Below are 24,967 nucleotides of genomic sequence, written 5' to 3' on the forward strand. Positions count from 1 at the left end.
GTCTTCTGGCACCAACTAAGACCAACTTTATATTTATTTCCTAGTATTTACCCGTAGACAAGTAACCTTACAACAATTTCTCATAAGTGCACAGTTAATATCAATCTATGAGTTCTACAGGTGGTTCAGAAAGAGTCTCAAGGTGTCTATAAGTGAAAATAATCAGACTTACCTTTCCTTGGCTCGTAAAGGCCACTGTAGGTGATGAGGTTGGTTGCACGGTAAACGGACTGTTTAGGTACTTGCTTCAGAATATCTACTCCTGTGGTGCAAAGGCATCCATGACAAACATAACTTCCACTCTTCCTTTCACTGTACTTTAGTATTCTGAAATGAGCATGATAGCAGATGTATGTAGGAAATCTATACTGTCTAAATTATACTATAATAATATTACATTTTTAAAGCTTACTATGATCATTTACATTGTCTTAGGTCCATTATTATTACTGATACTGCTATTCTAATTTTACAGAGAAGTAAACTAAATAACCAGATAAGCAACACTTTGTTTTTAAGTCCCCTCATCTTATCCGAGATTAGATATCAGACACATCTTAACCCAAATACTGATTTTTTAAGTAACCAATGTTGTATAATCCTTATGTCCACTTCAATATCAGCTCCTATCTTAATTCATTTCCTTTTCTTGGGTCCTTTAGGTTTATTTTATTTTTTTCTTCCAGTTTCTTAATATGAACTCCAACCTGTGTTTGAAATTGTCCTTCTATAGTAAAGAACATATTTAAGGCTATTTCCTCTAAATGCACCATTTTCTGTATCTCATAGGTTTGGCATAACATCTCTTAGTTTTAATGCTTGCAAGATAACTTGTAGTTCCACCATGGATTTCCTTTTTGTTCTAGGATACTTTATGAGAGTGTACCGTGGGGAAAACAGCTGTGTCAGGCTTGCTTGCTGGTTTACCGGCTGTGAGCACTTTGCCTGACTAGTGCTTGAGCATGTGGCAACACCATGTATGGATAGTCTACGTAAGGCTACATGTGCTTTCTCTTGGTGGCGATTTTCCCAGATCGCTCTCCCATCACTGAGAGGTGCAGTTTTCCTGCTCACTTGCCCTCCACTGTGAAAAGCAGGTTTTCCTTTATTTATTAGTTCTTTTCCTTTTTTTTTTTTTTAATTTTTAATTTTTTTTTTTTTTAATTTCTGAAGCTGGAAACGGGGAGAGACAGTCAGACAGACTCCCGCATGCGCCCGACCGGGATCCACCCGGCACGCCCACCAGGGGCGACGCTCTGGCCACCAGGGGGTGATGCTCTGCCCCTCCGGGGCGTCGCTCTGCCCCTCCGGGGCGTCGCTCTGCCGCAACCAGAGCAACTCTAGCGCCTGGGGCAGAGGCCAAGGAGCCATCCCCAGCGCCCGGGCCATCTTTGCTCCAATGGAGCCTTGGCTGCGGGAGGGGAAGAGAGAGACAGAGAGGAAGGAGGGGGGGGTGGGGAAGCAAATGGGTGCTTCTTCTATATGCCCTGGCCAGGAATCGAACCCAGGTCCCCTGCACTCCAGGCCGACGCTCTACCGCTGAGCCAACCGGCCAGGGCAGCTCTTTTCCTTTTTTGTTTATTCACTTGCCTGTCTTTGTGAGCTGCCAATAAATGGATAATGACCTGATGCTTTTCAGCTCTGCAGTTCCTCTACCATCTGCCCAAATTCAATGCAAACTTGCCTGGCCTCAATCACCACCATTACATCTGGCATAGTGGGCAGGATTCAGATCAGATCGGTATGGAGCTGCTGACACCCTTGAAGGGTGGGGTAAAGGAATGGTCATTGTTCTCCAGCATATGCTTCTTCATGGCTGTCCTTTTGGGGGCTATGGGGCTGTGTTTTTTACAGACCTTTGAGAAGAAACCAAAAGCTCTGTGTGAGATGCTGCCCAAGGTCAAAAGCTCCAGAATGAGCTGCAGACCAAGTGACAACAGCAGCATGAGCTGGAATAGTCACTGGAGAAACAGTTGTAGATCAGGCTACAGGCTGAAAACCAGTGATGGTGTGAACTGGAACAAGTACTGAAGAAGGCCACCTGCAGTGTTTGATACAGGATGAGCACCAGTGGTCCCTGGAACTGGTATGGTCTCTGGAGAAGGAATTACAAGTTCGCAAGTTGCAGTTTGCCCTGGAAGCTGAACGTTGGCATCAACAGCTGCTGTAGAAACAACTGCAGGTTCAAGAGCTCCAGTCTTAGCTTCAGGTCAAGAACTGGCAGCTGCAGGAGCCAAACCAGGCACTGAAGAAGTATCCATGCCAGTGGAGTGGCTCTGAGTCGGCAGGAGCAGGAGTTTCCAACTCCTCCTCTTCTGAGAAGGAGATTCAGGCTGAAACTGCCATCCACAGACTCAGAGCCTGGTCAGTGGTCACCTAGAAGGTAAAAACACAGGAGCCAAGAGTCCCTCAGGGGCAGGCACAACGCCCTCCACAGGTAGTGGAGCACTCTGTGGTCCGGCCCTACACCCAGGCAGAGCTGATGGAGTTGAGGGTGCAATTCAGGCAGAAACCCACTGAGCCCCTGGCAGCCTGGTTGCTGTGGTTGTGGGACACAGGGGGTGGATGGCATCATGCTCTCCAGAACAGAGATGGAGAAATTGGCCACCGTTACCATGCACTCCTCCTTGAGGCAGCATCTTCAGAATTGCCATGACAACCCAGGAAACCATACCCTATTAGAATAGGGGATGGCTGCCATTTGTACAGTCTGGCAGAATGCTGGAGACTTGCCAGGAGCAGTGAGTCAGTAGCGGTCCTATAGTGAGCTATGCCAGGTACTTCGGGAACTAGGTATGATTAATGCTGCTTTCAACCTGAGGTCCTGTGGGCCAGATGAGGAAGTGTTTATAGCTGAAATAAGGGATCTTATCCTCTGCAGTGCCCCATCAGCAATCTTTGGATCACTGGTGGCTATCTTGAGTCCTGATGTGGGCAGCCCATCAATGTGGTTACACAGATTGTAGTAGATTTTGGGGAGTTGGAGGTAGCATGGAATGACAAAGCTGTGAGGGCTGCTGCCTGTGCTGTTCCCCGCCAGCTAACAAGAGGAATGGGCCTGTAAATGTTACCCTAACACAGATGTAGGTAGATTTTATTACAGCAGGGGCAGATAGGGAAAAATTAGGTGGCAAGCCTAATAAAGTTCTTTTGGAGCTTTGGCAGCAGCTTAAACCAGAACAGAGGTTCCAGATGCTGAGACGAACAGCCCTAATAGCTACCAATAAAACAGTTGGTGTGCAGGTGGTACGGTAACAAGATTATTATGGAGACCTCTGAAGGAGAGGAGAATCCCTAGGACCCGCTGTTCCAGTTTGAATAGAGGGAAGGCTGAGGGACCCGTCTAACAAGGATGGGTGGAGAACAGAGGCCCCATGTGGAACAGGCTATCCCCTGGTCCCCTACTAATGTACAATGAGAGTTGTTGGTTATGGGGACCAAAACTGTTCGAGTAAAGCCAATAACTATTCCATTGGGGATAGAAAGACTGCCTCCTATGTCATACAGGTATATGTATATACTATTCCTGAATATATATTGGAGGTAGATATCTTACAGGGACTGTGGTTGGAAACTATAGCCAGGGAGTTCTGCCTCGGAGTTTGGGTCATGATGGCAGTGTTGCAGGGACACACAGCACATTCCCCCTTGCAATTACCCATTCCCTGGCATGTGACTAGCACAAAGCATTACCACCTGCCAGGTGGCTATGAAGAAATCATTGGGATAATCCTCAAACTAAAAAAGCTGAGGATCATCCGGCCAGCGCACAGTCCTTACCACTCCCCGGTATGGCCTGTGCGCAAAGCAGATGGAACCTGACGAATGACAATAGATTACAGAGAACTTAATAAAGTTGTTCCCCCTTTGCATGCTGCTGTTCCCTCAATAGCTAACCTGATGTACTGATTAAGCCATGAGTTGGGGACATACCACTTTGTGGCAGATTTCGCTAAGACTTTTTTCTCTATTGATATAGCTGCAGAGTCAAGACCAGTTTGCCCTCACTTGGGAAGGGCGACAATGGACCTTTACAGTGTTACCACAGGGCTATTTGCATAGCCCCACCTTGTGTCATGGGCTGGTGGCTGCTGACCTGGCTAAATGGAAACAGCCAGGGGTGGTTCATATGTACCATTATATCAATGCTATTATGTTAACTAGGGACTCTCTTCCAGAATTGGAGCAAGCAGTTGCTACCCTGCTATCCCATATGAAAGTGTGTGGCTGAGTGGTCAATGAGCACAAATTACAGGGATCTGGGTTATCTGTTAAGTTCCTGGGGGCTGTCTGGTTGAGTAAGACAAGTTATCCCTAATGCAGTTATAGGTAAGATCCAAGCATTCCCTGTGCCCACTACGGTAAAGCAGTTACAGGAATTCCTAGGTCTGTTGGGGTATTGGCGAGTATTCATACCTCATTTAGCTCAGTTACAGCACCACTTATATAACCTTTTTCAAAAGGGGGTTCACTGGGATTGGACTGAGTGGGCACAAAGTGCATTTGCAGCAGCTAAGAGAGCTGTTAAGGTGGCACAGGCCTTGAAAGTGTTTGATCCTGCTAGGCCCTGTGACCTTGATGTCCATGTAATCCCTGAGGGGTTTGGATGGAGCTCATGGCAATAAACAAAGCGCCTATGGCAACCTATTGGATTTTGGTCTCAATTGTCAAAAGGTGCTGAAGTCCATTACTCAGTAGTAGAGAAACAGTTGGCAGCTGTGTATGCTGCCCTCCTAGCCACTCCAGTTATGGTCAAGACCACATACCCTATTGCAGGATGGGTGAGAGACTGGGCAACCAAACCACATAGTTGTACAGCCCAAACTTCCACCCTGGCCAAGTGGGGTGCATCCTTCCAACAACGCTGTGCTCTTAGCACCCCATTGAGAGCAGAACTGCAGGAAATCTTGGGTCCAGTCACCTATGTGATCTTAAACTCAGGTGCAGCTGGGGATCAGGGGGCAGAACCTGAAGTCAGTCCCTACCAGGAGGGGTGGGTGCCCATCCCCAAGGATGCCTGGTATACTGATGGTTCCAGCAGGGGCCAACCTGCCAAGTGGATGGCCATAGCCTTCCATTTGGCCACTGAGACTATTTGGGTGGACACAGGTACAGGCCAAAGCAGCCAATGGGCAGAATTAAGAGCCATATGGCTCGTTGCTCATAATGAACCTTCACCTCTGGTGATTTGCACCAACAGCTGGGCTATTGTGGACTGACCCTTTAGATTGCTATTGGGCACATTAACCAGTGGATAGTAATGCACCATCCACTATAGAGTCAGGCCATGTGGCAGGACTTATGGGAAATAGGACACCAGAAGCAGGTGACAGTATATCATGTCACAGGGCATGCCCCTCTAGCTCATCCTGGAAATAATGAGGCAGACACCTTGGCAAGGGTGCGATGGTTGGAGACTGTGCCCTCAGGTGATGTGGCGCAGTGGCTCCACCAGCATCTGCTCCACGCAGGACAGAAAACTATGTGGGCTACGGTTAAGGTGTGGAACTTGCCTGTGTCCTATGCAGAAGTACTTGCAGCTTGTGATCAATGTGCAGTGTGTTCCAAGAAGCACCCACGGAGACAACTGGCATCACCTGGACAGATCCAGAGAGGCTGTGTTCCACTGACACGATGGCAGATAGACATCAGTGACCCTTACCAAAGTCAGACAGGTACCAGCATGCAGTCACCTGTGCAGATACTGCCACCAGTCTGCTTGTAGCTTACCCTGCCTGTAACCCAGACCAGAGGGCAGTCATACAGGCTCTGGACTGCCTGAGTGCTGCATATGGAAGTCTGCTGGTCCTTGAAAGTGACAATGGTGCCCATTTCATGGGTTCTATGGTGAGACAATGGGCTCAAGGCCTAGCGGTGGACTAATACCATGTTCCCTACCATCCACAGGCTACTGGTATCATTGAGCGGTATAATGGACTCTTAAAGCAGGGACTGCAATAGTAGAAGGGCATAACCTCCTTTACTGGATAGACACACCACTTGGATTTTTAAAGAGAGACCTCGATGGGGGAGCCCAGCTCTGGTGGAGGCCCTTCTGCACCAGGCAGCTGCTCCCATCAAGTTGCAGATACGCACCAAGGATGCTTTGCTCAAATCAGGTTTTGGATGGCAGGGCAACGTGCTCCTGCCTGCCCCAACAGCCCCCCTTAAAGGCCAACGGCTTCAGTAGATATGGTCCTGGACTGTATGGGTGGACTACACCTATGATGGGCAGTCTTGTTGGCACCGTGGGTTAAGGGGCTAGAGGTGGACCTCCAGTTAATTCCCTGGGCAACCAGTATCTTGCCACCTACAATAGAAGTGTATTATCCTTGAGTGCTCAGTAAGTTAACATTATGGAGGGCACCTTTGTAATTTCTTTATGGCCAGTAATGAGTTCTCCCATTTTGTTACACACAGAACCAGCAGCTCCTGGAGTACAGGACAATAAGGTTTGGTATGTCCACCCAGGGCGGCTTCTAGTACCTGCTACTGAGCTGTCTGCAGACAGAACTCTGGCCTGTATTCTGCCAGAAGGGAAAGACTTGCCTCTCTTGGTGCTGCTGACCACTCTCTCATTGCACATATCATCTGTGCTTTTGTAATTCTGTTGCTTTAATCTGTACTGTTTCTGTAATGTACCTCACTCCTCGCACAGAGATCATCCTGGAAGAAACCTGTCACATAGATTGTGAGGTGAGCAACCCTATAGGGGTGGAAGGTGGGAAAACAGCTGTGTTAGGCTTGCTCGCCGGTTTACCAGCTACAAGCACTTTGTCTGATTAGTGCATGATCACGTGGCAGTGCCACATGTGGATAGTCTGTGTAAGACTACGGGTGATTGCGCTCAGTGGCAGTTCTCCCAGATGGCTCTCCCGCCACTGTGAGGTGTGGTTTTCCTGCTCCCTTACCCTTCACTGGAAAAGCAGGTTTTCCTATGTTTATTAGCTCTTTTCCTTTTTGGTTTATTTGCTCACCTTTCTTTGCGAGCTGCCCATAAACGGGTATGGCCCGACGCTTTCCGGCTCTGCAGTTCCTCTACCGTCTGCCCAAATCCACTGTGCAACTGCCTAGCTTCAACCACCAGCATAACAGTACCCAAATTCCTAAGCATTTATGAGTGCGTCTTTATACAATTTATCTAATTTTACTGTATTTCAGTCAGAGACCAATGGCTTTAAAATCTCTACTTTCTTGAACTATTTGAAATGTCCTTCATCATCAGGTACCAAATTGAATTTTATACGTTTTAAAGGCAAAAATATATAAGGAAAACTATATATTCTCTATTTGTAGGATGCAAATTTCACATGTTTTATTACATGAGATTATGGATGTATGAAGGGCTTATTTATCTATGATTATTCAAAGTTTACTAGATCTGGCCCTGGCCAGTTGGCTCAGTAATAGAGTGTAAGCCCAGTGTGTGAAAGTCCCAATTTTGATTCCCAGTCAGGGCACACAGGAGAAGCAATTATCTGCTTTTCCACCCCCTGACCCCCTCTCTTTATTTCTTTTTCTTTATTCCCTTCCTGCAGCCATGGCTCAATTGGTTCAAGTGCATCAGTTCCCGGTTCTGAGGGTGGCTCCATGACCTTGCCTCAGGCATTAAAATAGCTCAGTAGCTAAGCAATGGAGCAGCGGCACAGATGGGCAGAGCATCGCCTGGTAGGGGGCTTGTCAGGTGGATCCCAGTACTCAGCACATGCAGGAGTTTGTCTCTCTGCCTCCCCATCTCTCACTTTTTTTTTTTTTTTTTGGTATTTTTCTGAAGCTGGAAACGGGGAGGCAGTTAGACAGATTCCTGCATGCACCCAACTGAGATCCACCCGGCATGCCCACCAGGGGGCGATGCTCTGCCCATCTGGGGCGTCGCTCTGCTGCGACCAGAGCCATTCTAGCGCCCGAGGCAGAGGCCATGGAGCCATCCTCAGCACCCAGGCCATCTTTGCTCCATTGGAGCCTCGGCTGTGGGAGGGGAAGAGATAGACAGAGAGGAAGGAGAGGGGGAAGGGTGGAGAAGCAGATGGGTGCTTCTCCTGTGTGCCTTGGCTGGGAATCGAACCCGGGACTCCCGCACACCAGGCCGACGCTCTACCACAGAGCCAACCAGCCAGGGCTTACTTAATAAAAAGAAACTTTACTAGATCTCATTAATTGTGAAATGAGGATATTTAAAATCATTCATTTTACTTGTGCTTTATGAAATTGTGTTTATATTTATAATAGCTTTTGCTTTATATGTTTAGGTCCATGTTGTTTTGTGTACACAGGTACCTTCGTGTGTACAAGTATCTTATTTTATCTAAACAATACAAGGTAATGCAACAGATGTGATAGTCACTTGGGATATGCAAATTAAAAGTATAATGAGGTATTACATATCCTTGTAGTAGGAATGACAAATGAAAAAGAAAGTTAATGCCAAGTATTGGTGAGGAGGAACAGGAACTCCCATGCTGCACTGGGGATATGAATTGGCACTTCTGGAAAACTAATAGGATTTACCAAAGTTGATCAATATACATACCCTCAAATCAGCAGCACATCATGAATAGAACTGCTATGAACATTCTTGTATGTGTCTTATAATAAATATATACATATACACAGATATAAGAACATTCGTAACAGCTTTATTCATAATGTCCTCAAACTGAAAGCCTAAATTTGCATCAATGATACAAAAATGAATTTTGGAATTGTAAAACCGACAGATACAAGAATGAACAAACTGCAGTTCAACATGTCATGGAGGAATCTTGCAAATGTTATGTTGAATGAAAGAAAAGAGCACTTACTAGAAAACTCCATGCATACAAAATTCCAAAGTAGAAAAAACAAATCTATGGTGGCAGAAGTCTGAATAGTAGATGGATACCTTCCAAGGATGGAGTAGTTACCAGGAGTGGACAGAGAGTAGGTCTCTGGGGGCCACTTCTTAATATAAATGCCAGCACACTCATGACTGTGTACAGGCCTGCTGGTGATGTACTCTGGCAAATGCTTGCTATACAAATCTAAAAGGGGTTCTACACAGGATTTATTGTGGCACAGAAAGTGTGACACTTTCTCTTTTCTACAAGGCAGAATTCAAACTTCAAGGAAAAGTATGTGAGGCACTGCGATAATTTCTTCTCAGAAATCCCTTTGTTGAATTCTCCACACTGCCCATTGAGGTGGCTATTATAATCCCATTTTACAGACTAGCAAAATGAGGTTTCTGGGTGGAATCAGTTTGTCCAAGACCACACATCTGCTAAGCGCCCAATCACTCTGATTCGAGGCCAGTGGTCTTTGGTTCTACGTGGTTATGAAGCCGAGAGCCTGGTGCAAGGGCAAATCACAGGAACCCCGTATGCAGATTGAGTATAAAGTACAAAAACTCTTCCCTCATGCTATTTCATATGAATTGCTTGAAGAGAATTCAAAGAAAATTTAAACTTTAGCATTCACTGTCTCATTTAATTTCTTTCTTTTTTTTAAGTGAGAGAGACAGAGAGAGGGACAGACAGATAGGAAGGGAGAGAGATGAGAAGCATTAACTCACAGTTGTGCCACCTTAGTTGTTCATTGACTGCTTTCTAATATGTGCCTGGGAGGGGGGGTCCAGCTGAGCCAGTGACCCTTTGTTCAAGCCAGTGACCATGGGCTCAAGCCAGCTACTTTGGGCTTCAAGCCAGCAACCTTTGGACTCAAGCCAGCGACCAGGGGATCATGTCTATGATCTCATGCTCAAGCTGGCGACCCTGTGCTCAAGCTGGTGAGCCCGTGCTCAAACCAGATGAGCCAGTGACCTTGGGATTTCAAACTTGGGTCCTCTGTGTCCTAGGACAACACTCTCTTTACGGCGCCACTGCCTGGTCAGTCTTTCCTATTTAATTTCTCAACCTCCTTTGCACATTGGTTTTATTTCTGTACCCTTTGTCACAAAGCCTGGCATCACTTATAGGGTCATTTGACACAGTAAACTTCTTCCACAACAGAATTTACTCTTCCAGTATTTGTAATGATAAAAATACTTGCATTATGTGATCATAATGCAATGACCAATTCCACTTAATATTACAGTTTTATGTAGGGCATTTGATGTTTTTACTTTACAGCAAATCAACTCAGATCAAAACATATTTATTCATGACACATTTACCCTGCCTATTTCCGAAAAGCTTTGGCTCCTAATAAAAGATACATATGAAATAAACCTGAAATACACAACTTGAAACCTCATGAAAGTAGAAGAAACTAAATTAGGATCATACAAAGGCCATGGTTCAATATTAGATTCAGCTTTAAGCTTTCTGGAAGACAAGAAGTACATATATCTCTTTATCTTATAAAAGAAAACAGATTTATTTTTTCAAAGAGGACAGTTTTCAAGATATGCTAAGAGGCATGCCAAAGAAACTTATACAAAAGATTTGATAATAAGTGATGCAAATTAATTAGATGTCAATATAAAGTGATATAGAAGTGTCATTTAGGAGGAAAAGCTTACAAACTAAATCACCCTGTGTTTTATTTTTATAGAACAAGTTCCAAGGAAAAGCAAAGGAAAACAGAAATAATGAGAGATTTTAGATTTTAGAAGGTGGCAGAGACCCACTGGCCAGCCAGGAGCGGCGGCTAGGAAAGCAAGTCTGCCCTCAGGAGTCACTCAGCAGTTACGGACCAGGTATACCCTGCACTCTCGTGGCTTCAGTCTTCATACTAGGGGGAAAGTGCTAATAACAATACTTTCCCTGCTTACTTCACATTAAAGTACTCTGTGAATACCAAATGCTCTGCCAGTGTAAAATCATCTAATCTCTAGCAGTGCCATCAAAATGGAAACAAAACAAAATCCAGGTTTCTGAGGCTGAGAAGCAGTTAATATTTGCCATGCGCCTTGTAACCTTTGCCTTGAGGGTGATTTCATATGTTCACTTACTGTCCTTTCCAATTTCGTCCAGAAGAGGACTTACTAGAAAATTTCAATGTGCGATGAATCAGCACAGAATCACAAAAATATGACCTTTCACTCTGAGTGGTGTTTGCCCAATATTCTTCCCTTCCCCTGAGGCACAAGGCTTATAAACAAAAAGTTCTTCCATTGAAAATTATAAGAGACAAAATATGGTACCAACTCACTGAGGGTTCTATTCTCCAGAAGAGCACACTTTCCTTCAAGCTGACAGCCATGGATTCCAACCTGGAAATTACCAGTAAGCCCAAGACTCTGCATGTGTGTGTGCCTGTATGTAACCATCAAATTATCAAGGCCCAGGGTCCAAGAGATGGAGCATTCTCTTTCCCTATGCGGCCGAAAGCTCTTTCCTCCGTCTCCCACACTGCAGGGACTGCTGCTGCTGAGATGGCAGGAGTTGCTGCCTAGTTTGATTACAAACAAGACAATATTTTGTCACATAAGCCCCTATACTCCTGTGTCCACCTAATCTTTTGCTGCATAATCCCCCATGTATGTCATTGCTAAAATGAATGTTCGTAGTAAGGCAGAGAAGCAAAGTAGCCCTGAATAAAAGAGAGGGGATGTTGAGAAAGGCCGTCTCGACCATGGGCATCTCTATAAACATAAGCTGATGGATGGAAAGGACCATACCAATACCAAAGATAAAGAGTTGAAAGTCCATAAATTTGTATGTTCCATTCAACTGAGCCAGACACATTTCAAAGGGTTTCGTGATCAATTCAGACCACTTTAAAATATATTTACATATATGTTTTCATATAGCATTTGCATAATCTTATCAACTGTTGATCTGTTGTTGATGCTTTGACCTTGCAATCTAAACACGGTGGAGCTTGGAAGAAACATCTTTTCAAGATCCCAGTGGTGTTTCTGTAAGCACTTGCTTCAGAATCAGTTGGGAGGGCTGGATAAAATACAGATTCCCCTTAAGAATTTCCAGCCTGACCAGGTGGTGGTGCAGTAAATAGAGCATTAGACTGGGATGCAGAGGACCTAGGTTAAAAACCCCGAGGTCGCCAGCTTGAGCGCGGGGTCACTGGCTTGAGCGTGGGATCAGAGACATGACCCCATGGTTACTGGCTTCAGCCCAAAGGTCGCTGGCTTGAGCAAGGGGTCCTTCACTCTGCTGTAGTCCCCCCCCACCCCAGTCAAAGGGCATATGAGAAAGCAGTCAATGAACAACTAAGATGTTGCAACAAAGAATTGATGCTTCTCGTCTCTCTCTCTTCCTGTCTGTCTCTATCTGTCCCTCTCTCTCTGTCTCTGTTACAAAACAAAAAAAATTCCATTTTGATTAAGCCACTCAAATTATATCTGTGCACAATATTTCGAGAAGTTTATGAGAGTTAATTCAGAAAGGCTTACCTCCTGATGGACAGCACACCAATCACCTACTTGTGAGCCAGTCAGGGGAAATAGTGAATCAGTTAGGCATGTGTGTGAACGTGCACTCAGGCCTCCGATCCATGTGATTTGGGAGAGGGAGGAGTAGTGATTCATCTGACAACACGGTGTGCCTTGGCAACAGCAGTATTGTAAACATGCAACATTTAAGGATGTGGCCCAGCACTTCATTGCCCTTCCATCTATGCTTTAATTCTGTTACTTTTCCCTTCCTCTTCCATTCAGTGAGAATTTAAACTTCCCACCGAGATCGGCCTTCAGGGCCAGTGGTGGGATTCAGCCAGTTCATGCCAGTGTGCACTGGTTTGGCAGAATTGATACCTAGTTTTTTGTTGAGTTCGGTGAACTAGTTGCTAAAATGGCACTTGTAATCAAGGGTTCTCTCTAAGGTGGGTGCTTGTGCAGCCACCCAATGTGGAAATTACAAATTTACATTCCTTACTCTATTTTAATGTCCATTTTTGCAACAGCATATTCTAAGTGCCTGTAGTGATGTTCATTCTGACCATAGGTGAAAAAGATTGTGAGGACACCAATCAAGAAACAACATAGAAATATCTTAAATAAGAGTATTATTGTTTTTTTGTCTGGTGTTATTTAATATTTTTCATTAATATTTTAACTCTTTCTTATAACATAATCTAGTTTTGTGTGGCTCTTTTACTGTTCTTATTTAAATATTAAATGTATGAAACAATAACTACCTTTCTGTATATTTTTATACTTAAAATGGTCATTAGGGCATAGAACTAGTATAAGTCAACCCCCTCCGGCTAATACCATGTCCCTAAAATTTGGGTGTGACAAAAATGTCTCCTGACCTCTATTTCCTCTCTCACAATCTACCAGAGAGAACTATGACCTATGCTCCTGTAACAGGTACCATGACTTCTCAGCACATGTGCCTCAGGAAAAATTCACCTGATACTGTACATGCCTCAAAACACGAGACCCACACAGCCTTCCCCAAGTTCCTGATCTTGCTCTTTTCCTCCTTTATTTCAGGCACAGTGTGTCACCCATGACATCTTCTTGAGTGTCACCCATGACCTGCCATCTATCCTAATACCAGTCCTTCTCATGCTCACCTCTCCTCTCCCTTCCTTCCTACTTTATGAGATGTCTCTCCCCACAAAATATGGAGGCATGAAAAGATTAGCTGTGTGGGTGTGGATCCAAAAGATTAAAAACAAAGTATTGTCTCAACATCGCCATAACACTAGGTTTGTCTTTGTAACCAATATTGTTAAAAAAGCTATAGCCTTTTTGACAAAACTGATACTGACTTTTTAATTTTATATTACATAAAATGACATCTATTATACCAGGCCTCTTTACTTGTGAGATTCTGAGGCATTTAACTTTGACATAGGCATTATAGATTATGCCAATCTGAACCCAGTCAGAATTTCTCAATTGGGAAAATGAGCTTTAAAAGTATGTTTGAGAGAGAGAGAGAGAGAGAACAAAAAACTCTTTATATCCAAAATTCAGATGAAAACCCTTTCATTTTAAAATCCAAGGAACTTCTAAAACATTGAAATTGCAAGGAGATTCTACAAAGAGAACATGTCCCTTTCATTATGAGAAGCAAGCTTTCCAATTTTTTTTTTAATTGAGAGATGGAGACAGAGAGACTGACTCCCACATGTGCCCAAACTGGGATCCACCCAGTAAGCCTCCTACAGGGTGATGCTCTGTCCATCTGGGTCTGCTGTTCTGTTGCTCAGCAACCAAGCTAAATATTTTAGCACCTAAGGCTAGGCCATGGAGCCATCCTCAGCACCCACAGCACCCAGGGCCAACTTGCTGGAACCATTCATGGCTGCAGGAGGAGAAGAGAAAGAGACAGAGAGAAGAGGAAGGGGGAGGGGGAGGAGGGAGATGCAGACAGGTCACTTCTCCTATGTGCCCTGACCAGGAATCTAACCCAGGACTTCTACACACCAGGCCAACACTTGACCACTGAGCCAATTGGCCAGGGTTAGGTACCAAATTTTCCTGTGTGTTTTGAGCATACAGTGGATTAAATCAAGTGTATAGATTTGAATCGTTTCAACTCTGTCCTAACCCCACGCCTACCATATCCCTATAGGTAAGAGCCCTGGTTGGCATTTATATTTTGCTTTATTTGTTGTTTCAAAGTAAAACTGCTTTTGATGCTCACTTCTAACATGGCTTTATTCAGTCTACCAGCACCGCACTCTAAGATGCTTTCTCTCTTCCGACTCCCACAACTTTGGGGCCACCTAGGTGGACCACAGATGTGGTGATCTAATCTGAGTAAAGCTACCTGCAATTGGCCAACCAAAGTCTCTCATCCCAAAAAACCAAGGAAGTGTTTTATAAAACAATGATAATAAACAATTAGCAAAAGCCAGCGGGAACAGATTTAAATTGCTAAAGGGTTCACAATTGAAGTGCTATGAAACCTGTTTTCCTCCCTGGTTTCAATCAGCAAAATTTGTATCCATAACAGAGAAATCCTAGCTGAATTCTCTTCAGATAATTTCTCCTCATCAAAATTGAGCATTACAAAGTTAGTCTTGCCTGACTTTGCATGTGCCTTTCCCTGGACTGTATGGCTATTATCTACTCTTGTCTTCCAGCATCAGCATGTCATGGTTGTGGACCCTGAGAAAGAAGATACCTGTTAAGAAGGGTTCCTGGTGGCTAACTGGGCTCAAATAAAAAAATAAAAACAAAAGAACAGGGCCTAGGAGCTATTTCTGTACAGAGGCATCCATCCAAACTGCATGTCAGGGAGAAGCCTGCATTGAACTACCTGCCCCTGCACTGAACTTCCTGCCAGCACTGTTCCTGCCATCTGAGCCAGCCCTTACAAAAGAATTCCTGGAATCCTACTTCAGTCAGTATGTCTGAGGCTTTCTTCATCCAATTAGAACTGCACAGCTATATCACCATCAGCTTCTTCACCAACCAGAGTAGCTCCATTCTGACCAATCAGAACAGCGCCTTTTGGACCAATTAGATTGGGAGGATTTGGAGTCCTCATCTGCATGAGAATAGACCAAGCACAGATGAGGGGCAAAGACTTCTGTCTGTATAAGTCAACCCCCTCTGGCTTTGGGAGTACACTTTCCCTTTCCACCTAAGCCTGGAGACCATGTTTTCCTGGCTGGAGCTGAAAAAGCTGGAGAGAACTGGAGAAGACCAACACTGAGCAGAGCAGGGCAGCTAGGAGCAGAACAAAGCTATCTAGCCAGAGAGGGGCCTGGCCCATGGCTGCTTTCAGCCATGCTGTATCACAATTGAGCTATTTGGGGTTAAATTTCCTTCTTCACTGCACCCTAAATTGGGATTACTGTTGATGTTGAATTGTTACCGATGACCATCAGTTGACATGGTGTTATCTCCCTCAGAACACAAGGTGGACTTCCGCCTAGCTTCTCTTCATGGTGGCATTATTAGTTTCTTTCCCATACTTAATTATTACTTTGTACACTCTTAAAAGGGGAATGGACAGACTTTGTTTTACATCTTGGTTCAGCCACTTAACACCTGTGAGGCCTTGGACTATAACTTCTCAAAATCTCAATTTCTTGTTTGAAAAAATGAAGAAAGTAAGGTTTGTGGTGCTTAAATAAGATTTGTGCCTTGTTCAGAGCTTGATAGTAAAGGTTGTTTCCCTCCTCTGCTCCCTCTCCAGGACCAGCTCCTAACTTATGCTCTCTACTCAGTGTTGCTGGAGCAGTGGGCACTTACTATTTGATTTGTACACCCAGCATCTCAACCCTCTTTGTGTTTGGGGAATTTCTGCAGAATGGGTTTTATTGGAAGTTTAGGAGAGTTGCTGCTGAAAGTGCTAATCTAACCAAAAGGTACATGTGATAGACCAAACAGTCTAGTCTTCAGTATTTCTTGCTTCCATGGCAGTGAGACAAAGCCTGGGCTCCGCTAATCAGAAAGACCCTCCCCATACTTTGACACAAGATAGCAATCCGAGAAGGAAGGGTGAGGGTCCAGGCTCTTCTAGGTGGGAACAGCACCAGAGGTGACTGGAAGTGTATTTCCTCGGGAGCAAAGGTGGCATCGATGACAGCATTAATAGTTGTCAGAAAACCAAATTCTGGTAGAAAAGACACAGGACCAGAGCCAACTATAGAATTCCATCCATACTCCCAGTTCTGATCACATGTATGAGAATCAATGGCAACTTTTACTAAAGGCAAAGAAAAAAAGAAAGAAATGTGTAACTTAATTGATCTCTACGTTGATATATAGAACAGCAAGAGACAAAAGAATGATCAATGCAACTACATGATTGCTTTTGGTGAGATCCAAGACTTCCTATTGAAAATAAAAACAGAAATGTACCCTTTTAGGAAACTTGATAATAAAAAAGACGCTAAATAAGTCTAAGCACTTGCCATGTTTTTAAATTCTGATTTGTAAGTTGAACTATCTAAAAACCCCCTGTGTGTTTGCAGATCATGTAACTTGAAAGAAGTTGTGAATCAGTTTCCACTCCTGTGTTCTCTCAGGAAGACACTATCACATCTCCACCTACAATTTTTACTCCCATCAAGCTTTCCTCCTGCCAGAAAAGTCTGTAATGGGGCAGCCGGCAGAGCCAGTTTAGAAGAGAGCTGACTAGCAGCTGCAGCCATGACATGCAGCAAAAGCAGAATCTAAAGTGCAACAATCACGAGATTGTTCTTGGAACTCGGTGACATCATGGACCTTTTCTTCATCATCTGTATGGAACAGAGAAAGAAAGGGTCACTAATTACAAAGAAGCATGCAATCCAGATTTTTATAGCAGGAGGCTGCCCTCTCCTTGTTTGTGATGGTGTAAACAATGACCTTTTTTAATGTCTCTGATAAAAGGGTGAATAAGAACTGGAATGGTGACCAAAAAAATCGCCCCTGTTTTCCTGCCTCCATCAACAGGCTGCCTGTCTGAATCATTACCTGTGATAAGTGGGTTCCTTTGGATTTGCCTGCTCATTTTTTTTTAGCTAAATTATAAACTACATGCTATTACTGAAATGCAGAGTTCTGAAAGTCTGCTTAATTATTCAGTGTTGTGCTTTTTTATTACAGCTGGGATTTCCTAAGTCCCAGTGACTTTCTGGATCAGAGGTCAACAAACTATGGCCCATCAGCCAAATGCAGCCTGATTTTGTAAACAGAGTTGGACTTGGACATAACCACACCCATTGTTGACCTAGGTCCTAGGCTATCTTGTATGGTTGTGTGGGTGCAACAGGGGTAGAGTTGAGTAGTCACAACAGAAACCATATGACAGGTAAAGCCTAAACTGTTTACCAGTTGCCCTTACAGAAAATCTTTGCTGACCCCGGAGTTAGATGCTTGTATTGCCTCTCAGTACTAAGGAGCCGCCTTGCTAAACGCAGTAGTCATATGTCCTGCTTTCCTGGCACTAACCACATGTTTGCATGGGACAAGACAGAACTGAAGGGCAAACCAAGGGATCTCTCCCAAACATAGATCCCCTTGGAATTTCAAAGGTGACCACATGAGTGAGATTCCAAGGTAAACACACACATGGAAAGGACTAAAAACCCATTGGCATGATCATGGAGGGGTGTGCTTTCATAGTTGAGACTCTGAAGGGTGAGACTGTCTGTGTGACCACATTATAGCAGATCTTGGGTTTAAAATCCCCCAAAGCCCAATCAGAATACATTTATTGAGGATTTATCTTGGTTGTTATTAACCCCGCCCACTTTTTTATGGGGGCGGTGACATATTCATAGACATCCACAATTTACTTGTAATTTCTGGGGGATCTTGGACCCCCCAAAGCTAACCCATCAGCCCCAGATTAAGAAACTCTGATCATTTTTTTTGCTACTTGTGGGACAAATTTAAAAAGTAGTTGTCAAAGAACCTGTTTTCAATTAGACTAATTAGCAATTAGCAAGTGCTTACTTGGCAATTAATTTAAAATTAACATCTATTAAGTGTCAAATAAGGGGTACAGACAAGACCTCATTATGATTGAGAGAAGAAATAGACTACTGTATTACTTGTTAGTAAGGTAAAAGAAGTCTTCATAGGTGAAATGTGATAGTCTAAGGTCTGAAAGAACAGCTTAGTTTTAGATGAACAGGAAGGAGCAGGGAGGGTTTGGCTACAAATGTCTTCCAGACTCAGAAAGGTCTCATTTCCGCACCAATGGACCTTAGTTAGAGGAGCACCTAGAACATCCCTCAAAGACAGTCACCCAAAAGAAGTTTCAGGCACTGAGGCTTCAGAGGCTATCTCTAAGTTTCCTGTGTCTCACACCTTGTCAAGCTACTTTATGACTTGTATTTGGGTCAACACCATGTCCTGGCCACATGGGTGCTTAGCCTAATGCTCTACTGTTGTCTTCTTGAAATATGTAATAATTTTTTAAATAAAGAAACAGTATTTTTATTTTGCACTGGGCCCCACAAATTATGTAGCTAGTCTTGCTCCTTAGGAAAGAACGAATCCAACATTAATATGATCAAATGTAGATAAGAAAACTGGAACACCCCTTTCTTCACCCCCTTACCTTGAAGGTAGGACACCAATCTCAAAGGTGAAAGAGCTCTAATTCTTCATATACGCTATCCTAAGAACTTGCCAACAGTACTTAGAATCAATTTAAACTCCTCTGGATGAATAGCATGAGGCTAATTATAATCTTCAAACTTTTCACATAGAAATGGATGTCTAATCTTTCACTTGTAACAATTAAAACTTGTTTTCTAAATTTTAGGATTTCTAGTATGTGAAAGAAAGAGAGGGAGGGAAGAAAGGAGGAAGAGGAAGGGAGGGAAGGAGGGAGGGAGGGAGGGAGAGAGGAAGGAAGGAAGGAAGGAAGGAAGGAAGGAAGGAAGGAAGGAAGGAAGGAAGGAAGGAAGGAAGGGAGGGAGGGAGGAAGGGGAAAAGCAAGAAAGCGAAAGAAAGAAAGAAAGAAAGAAAGAAAGAAAGAAAGAAAGAAAGAAAGAAAGAAAGAAAGAAAGAAAGAAAGAGAAAAGAAAAAAGAAGGAAGGAAGGAAGGAAGGGAAAAGCAAGAGAAAGAAAGAAAGAAAGAAAGAAAGAGAGAGAGAGAAGGAAGGAAGGAAGGAAGGAAGGAAGGAAGGAAGGAAGGAAGGAAGGAAGGAAGGGGAAAGCAAGAGAAAGAAAGAAAGAAAGAAAGAAAGAAAGAAAGAAAGAAAGAAAGAAAGAAAGAAAGAAAGAAAGAAGGAAGGAAGGAAGGAAGGAAGGAAGGAAGGAAGGAAGGAAGGAAGGAAGGAAGGAAGGAAAGAAAGAAAGAAAGAAAGAAAGAAAGAAAGAAAGAAAGAAAGAAAGAAAGAAAGAAAGAAAGAGAAAGAAAGAAAGAAGAAAGAAAGAAGAAAGAAAGAAAAGGAGGGAGGGAGGGAGGGAGGGAGGGAAAGGAAAAAAGAGGGGAAAGGGGAAAGGGAAAAGGAAAGGAAAGAAAGACCAACCTATAAAATGCTATGACAAACTGAGGGGAGAAAGATTTTAAGATATATTTTTAATTATATTTATGTCTATTATTTTATAGCTTACTTTATATACTCTAAGTTGCTATAACATTTTGGGTTGGTCCCTTTCACTTACATGGAATTTGGTTCAAGAGGCTCAAATCATTTGACCTGCATGAAGGACCAGCCTTTCTCCCCTTTTAAGCCTCATGATTGTCCTTGCACCGGTTGTTTCAAAGCAATTTCCTTCAGGACTTCTTAGCTATTGAAGATTTTGTTTTTCTTCTAAGAATTAAGATCTTTAAGTTTGAAAAGAGTGAAAGGAAGCTTGTTACTACTAAAACTGTTAAGGCTTGAACTTGGTTTAGAGGACTTAGTACTTATTCAACAGATTAATGCAGTGCTTTCATTATTCTAAGAGTAAATTTCAACTTCTGGGGGTATAAATGCAAAATGTAATACAAATGAGCAGAAGGAAAATGATGTTAATAGACCATATGCCTTAGTGATGAAACCTCATTCAAAGAGCTAACTATTTTCTATAAGATGAAGTATAGCATTTGAATCTGATGGGAAACTAGAGCTTGGCTAAGCTAAAAATGGACAGAAAGTTCTTGAGTCCACTTCACTTTGTTTTGATGGGAATGACTAGCCATGTAATTTAAGTCCTCCATAGTTAGATAAAATGGGGAAGTTTGTGTGGCTCTAAAAGATCAAGAATTGAGATACCTAAATCAGTGGTAGTCAAGTGGAGCCTGTAGACCCCCAGAGTCCCAAAACTATTTCAAGCAGTTCTAGAGATCAAAATTATTTCTGTAATAAAATACTAAGATGTCATTTAAGTTTTACTATGTTGACACTTGTACCAATGTTGCAAAAGCAATGATGGGTAAAACTGCTGGGCCCTTGGCCTGAGTCAAAGTCTCCAACTGTCTTAGCAGGCCCATTAAATTTTTCACTAACCTATACTTATAGTTACAAACAAACAAAGTTTCACTTAAGAATGCCTATTATAATGCAGCTAAACTTTAAATATGAAACTTTGAGTATACATCTTTTCATCTTTTCAATGTTTTGTATGACAAAATGGAAAGTACTTATGTTGCATAGCAGTACAATGATTGTGTCAAGAAGCACTTGTGCAATAGCTGAGTTGCAAGCCTTTTGTTTTCATGGTACACTATTTTTACTTGAAACAATGACTGATATATAGACTATGGTTGTTCAGACTTGAGTGTTTATTGGATATTTTCTCAAAACTCCTGTCACTGAAAGGAAAACAATGGATGGTATTGGTTATCAATAGTGAAATTCAAGTTCAAGCAAAACTTAAATGATTAACACTTGTGTCCCTCACCATGAGCTTGGCAGCTTCCCAATAGCTCAAGATTTTTCTGATGAGCTTTGTGGTGATATTAACAGATATGCTTTTTTTGATATTGGATAATAATGAAATGTGTCAACATTTGAAAGACCTTTATAATTCAGTGAACCAATATTTTTCAAATGGTCAATGCATTATATTACCAAATCATGTATGGGTAAAACAGTCATTGAAAGTGCAAGATAGGACAATGGATTTTAATGTTATAGTATGAATCTGAAACTGACATGGCTTCAGATTCCATATTGTGACTCACTTTTAAGAAACTATGCTTGCCAAGAAGCTCAAACCTATAATTATCTGAAAGGGCTACTTAAATACTGCCCTGTTGTCCACTTCCATATCAGTGTGAGGCCAAATTTCCACAGTTCAACCAAGAGGACATACTGCAACAGGTTCAGATTAAACACAAAAGTAGAGATGAGAATTCAACGGTCTTCTATTAAACCAGACACTAAAGAGATTTACAATCGTCTAAAACAGTGCCACTTTTCTTATTCACTTTTTAAAATATACTTACTTTCATAAATACATTTCTGGAAAAGGGTTATTACTGTTCTTTTAAAATAAGCATTTTAAAATTTCTCAATTTTATTTTTTAATATTATAAATATTAGGTGTTGGGTAAACAAGTGTTTTTTAGGTTTGCTTGCTTGTATTGAGGCACCACCAGGTGTATATAGTCCATGGAAGGTTGCATGTGCTCGCCCTCAGGGCAGCAGATAGCAATTGCAGATTGCCTGCCTCCATGGGGAGGGGTGATGGTTTGCTATTATTTGTCAAAGAAGGGGTATTTCCTCCTGGCCTGTTTTGCTGGAGAGTGCTGAGGGGTTTGGGAGCCCTGCTGAGGCTGGTGGGGGGCCTGTGAGTCCAGGAGAGTCTGGAGAAAGAAAGGGAAGTGGTCTTCCCTGCCTGTTTGTTCGTCCACCATTACGAGACTTTAATAAACAGAGTGGCTGACATTTTCTGGCTCCATTGTTCCTTTACCGTCTTCCCGAATCCAATGTGAACCTGCCAGGCCATGGCGGTGGCCACTGGCCTTACATTAGTCATCTAGGTCATTATAAAAGCTCTTCAGGACCCACAATTTTATAAGCAAAACTGGGGTCCTGTGACAAACAAGTTTGAGAACCCCTGTTTTATGTGAACTAAGTACAATTCAATGGTATGCATGCCATTAATCTTGTTCTGTGGCATGCTTTTTCCTTAGGTTTATTTCTTATTTCTTCTAAGTTAGGCTGTGTGCTAGGATTCCAGGCTTTTAAGGTTCCTACCACTCTGTTTCAAGTCTCTATGGCCAAAGCAAAACCGGCTGGCTTAGGAATATCAGTTAGGGGAGAGCTCCTGAACTGATGGACAAGTGGACAGCATTCTAAACCACTTTATCTATCAAGACCTGTCAGAGTTCCTCGGACATTGACCAACAATGGATGCTACAGACTCTGCAGTAAATATTTAGTATGAAATGATTAAATCTAACCAATTTTATGAAGAATTTCATATCCTGTTATATTTGGTCTGGAGAAGAAAGGATATTACCCCCCACACACACACACACACACAAAACTCTGCCACTTGGCAGTAACTATATTAAGAGGAGCAGATTTGTAGGTTATATAAAGAAGGTTCCCCTGGGTTTGAAATTCAGATTGTTCTATTATTTAATTTCCCCCCTCTTGAGTTCACTTTTTGCTCAAGACCATAAGCCCAAGAATTTCCCAGAATCATTAACCAAAGACTGTCTTTTAAACAGCTGCTAAATGTTGATGGTCTCATGATTCCTTCTTAAAGGATTCTCTGTGGGTGGGTGAAGCCACCGCCTCTGACTCTTAATTAAATATTGAAAACTCAGCCACAAAAACAAAGGAATAGTGTGGAATTCTCTGAATCTGAGTAAATAAACTGTTCCCTCATCCATAAATACAGACTTGCTACAGCAAACTCGCTATTGCCTTCTTCCTGTCTGTTCAATGATAAGACTATTTTTGATAAATGAGAAAAGCGAATGGGTAGCCCCTCAAAACTGCAGTTTCCCGAGTCTCCTGATTTCACACTTTCCTCCTGGCTCTGACTTCGAAGGTAATCACATCTCCTGAACTGTAGAATTTACCTGCCACATGATAGATGGGAAAACAGCCATTTACAACTGGAGAAATTCACTTTTGCCCTGAGCTCGCTGGGACCGCCAAGCACCCCCCACCCCCAGCACTGCACTGGCTCCCAGTTCAGGCTGGGCCAGGATCCAGAGCCTGATGAGCCCCATGAAAACTGAAGCCAGAACATCTGCTTTGTGTCCAGTATGAGCTTAGTCCCTTCTTTCATGTCAGTGTTAATTTCAATAGTCAATTTCAAGTCTGAGATGAAACTAGGTGGTCATCAGAGCACTTCCGGCTGGGGAAGGTGCCAGAAAGACCGGTACACAGATCAAATTAGCATATTCATTAACGGAAATGACTTTATCTCTGATATTGTGAGGATCAGGGAAAATATGTATCTCAATACTGAGAGGGAAAACATGTATCTTTAAGAGAGGGAAAACATGTATCTTTCTGGCCAATCAAAAACAAATAGGAAGGAGCTGTTTTTTGTTTTGTTTTGTTTTTGTTTGTTTTTTAGCGCACGTAGGCAGAGAGAGAGAGAGAGAAAGAGAGAAAGGGACAGACAGGGACAGACAGACAGGAAGGGAAAGAGATAAGAAGCATCAATTCTTTTTTGCAGCACCTTCATTGCTCATTGATTGCTTTCTCATATGTGCCTTAACCCAGCAACCTTGGGCTCAAGATAGCAACCTTTGGCCTTGAGCCAGAGACCATGGGGTCATATCTATGCTCTCACGCTCAAGCTGTGACCCTGCACTCAACTTTGTGAGCCTGCACTCAAGCCGGCAACCTTGAGGTTTCAAACCTGGGTCCTCAGTATCCCAGGCCAGTACTCTATCCACTGCGCCACTCCCTGGTCAGGCAGGAAGGAGCTATTTTTATTTACATGCCTTTCAACTTTACAGATTTTTTTTTAAATCTCTGATGCAAATTTTTAAAAATTTTTTATTATTTATTCATTTTAGAGAGATGGCAGGAGAGAGAGAGAAGGGGAAGGAGCAGGAACCATCAACCCCCATATGTGCCTTGACCGGGCAAGCCCAGGGTTTTGAACCCGCGACCTCAGCATTCCAGGTTAACGCTTTATCCACTGTGCCACCACAGGCCAGGCTCAACTTTACAGTTTTTGACTTTCAATTTTATTAGATTTTTGAAATTCTGTTTTCTGAGTAGTTGTGCTCAATTTAGTGGGTCCACATGTGATACAGAGGTTAGGTGAGTGGTCCTGCTCCCAAATGCGACAGTCAAACCCTGCAGTCTAAGAGACTTCCATTCACTATCTAACATCAGAGGACTTGCTGAAGGCCTGCAAGAGTTAAATATCTTTTAAAAGTTAAATCAATGTCTTATTTATCTACATAATAATATGAATTTCTTCTTTCTCCCCATTAAAAGTACAGTATTATATTAAGCTAACCTTTCAAACCTTCCCAAATTGAATCAAACAAATAGTTAGTCTAAACTCCCTGCTCAGGACTACCCCAAACACCCCGGTATTCCCAGACTTGATGACTCAGAAAACAAAATTAATCTTATAAGGTCTCAGACTCACTGACTCAACTCATCTATCTCAATTATAAGGCTGAAAATCAAGACCCTGAACCTCTAGGATAGGGCCATCCTGATGTGTGACAGCATTTGGGTTTACTCCTATTTAAAAGTT

At 42.8% G+C, this 24,967-nt stretch overlaps 1 long non-coding RNA gene across 1 annotated transcript in view; it reads right to left on the reverse strand.

Annotated features, from left to right (window-relative positions):
• Window positions 1–213: 213 nt before the first annotated feature.
• LOC136393191 (uncharacterized) overlaps window positions 214–24,967 on the reverse strand; it is an 86,508-nt gene continuing 61,754 nt past the window's right edge. The window contains exon 3 of the long non-coding RNA XR_010749055.1: window positions 214–327. This is a non-coding gene — a long non-coding RNA (uncharacterized lncRNA). The remainder of the gene's footprint in view (window positions 328–24,967) is intronic.

Source organism: Saccopteryx leptura, chromosome 2, assembly GCF_036850995.1.
Source record: "Saccopteryx leptura isolate mSacLep1 chromosome 2, mSacLep1_pri_phased_curated, whole genome shotgun sequence".
Classification (NCBI taxonomy): Eukaryota; Metazoa; Chordata; class Mammalia; order Chiroptera; family Emballonuridae; genus Saccopteryx; species Saccopteryx leptura.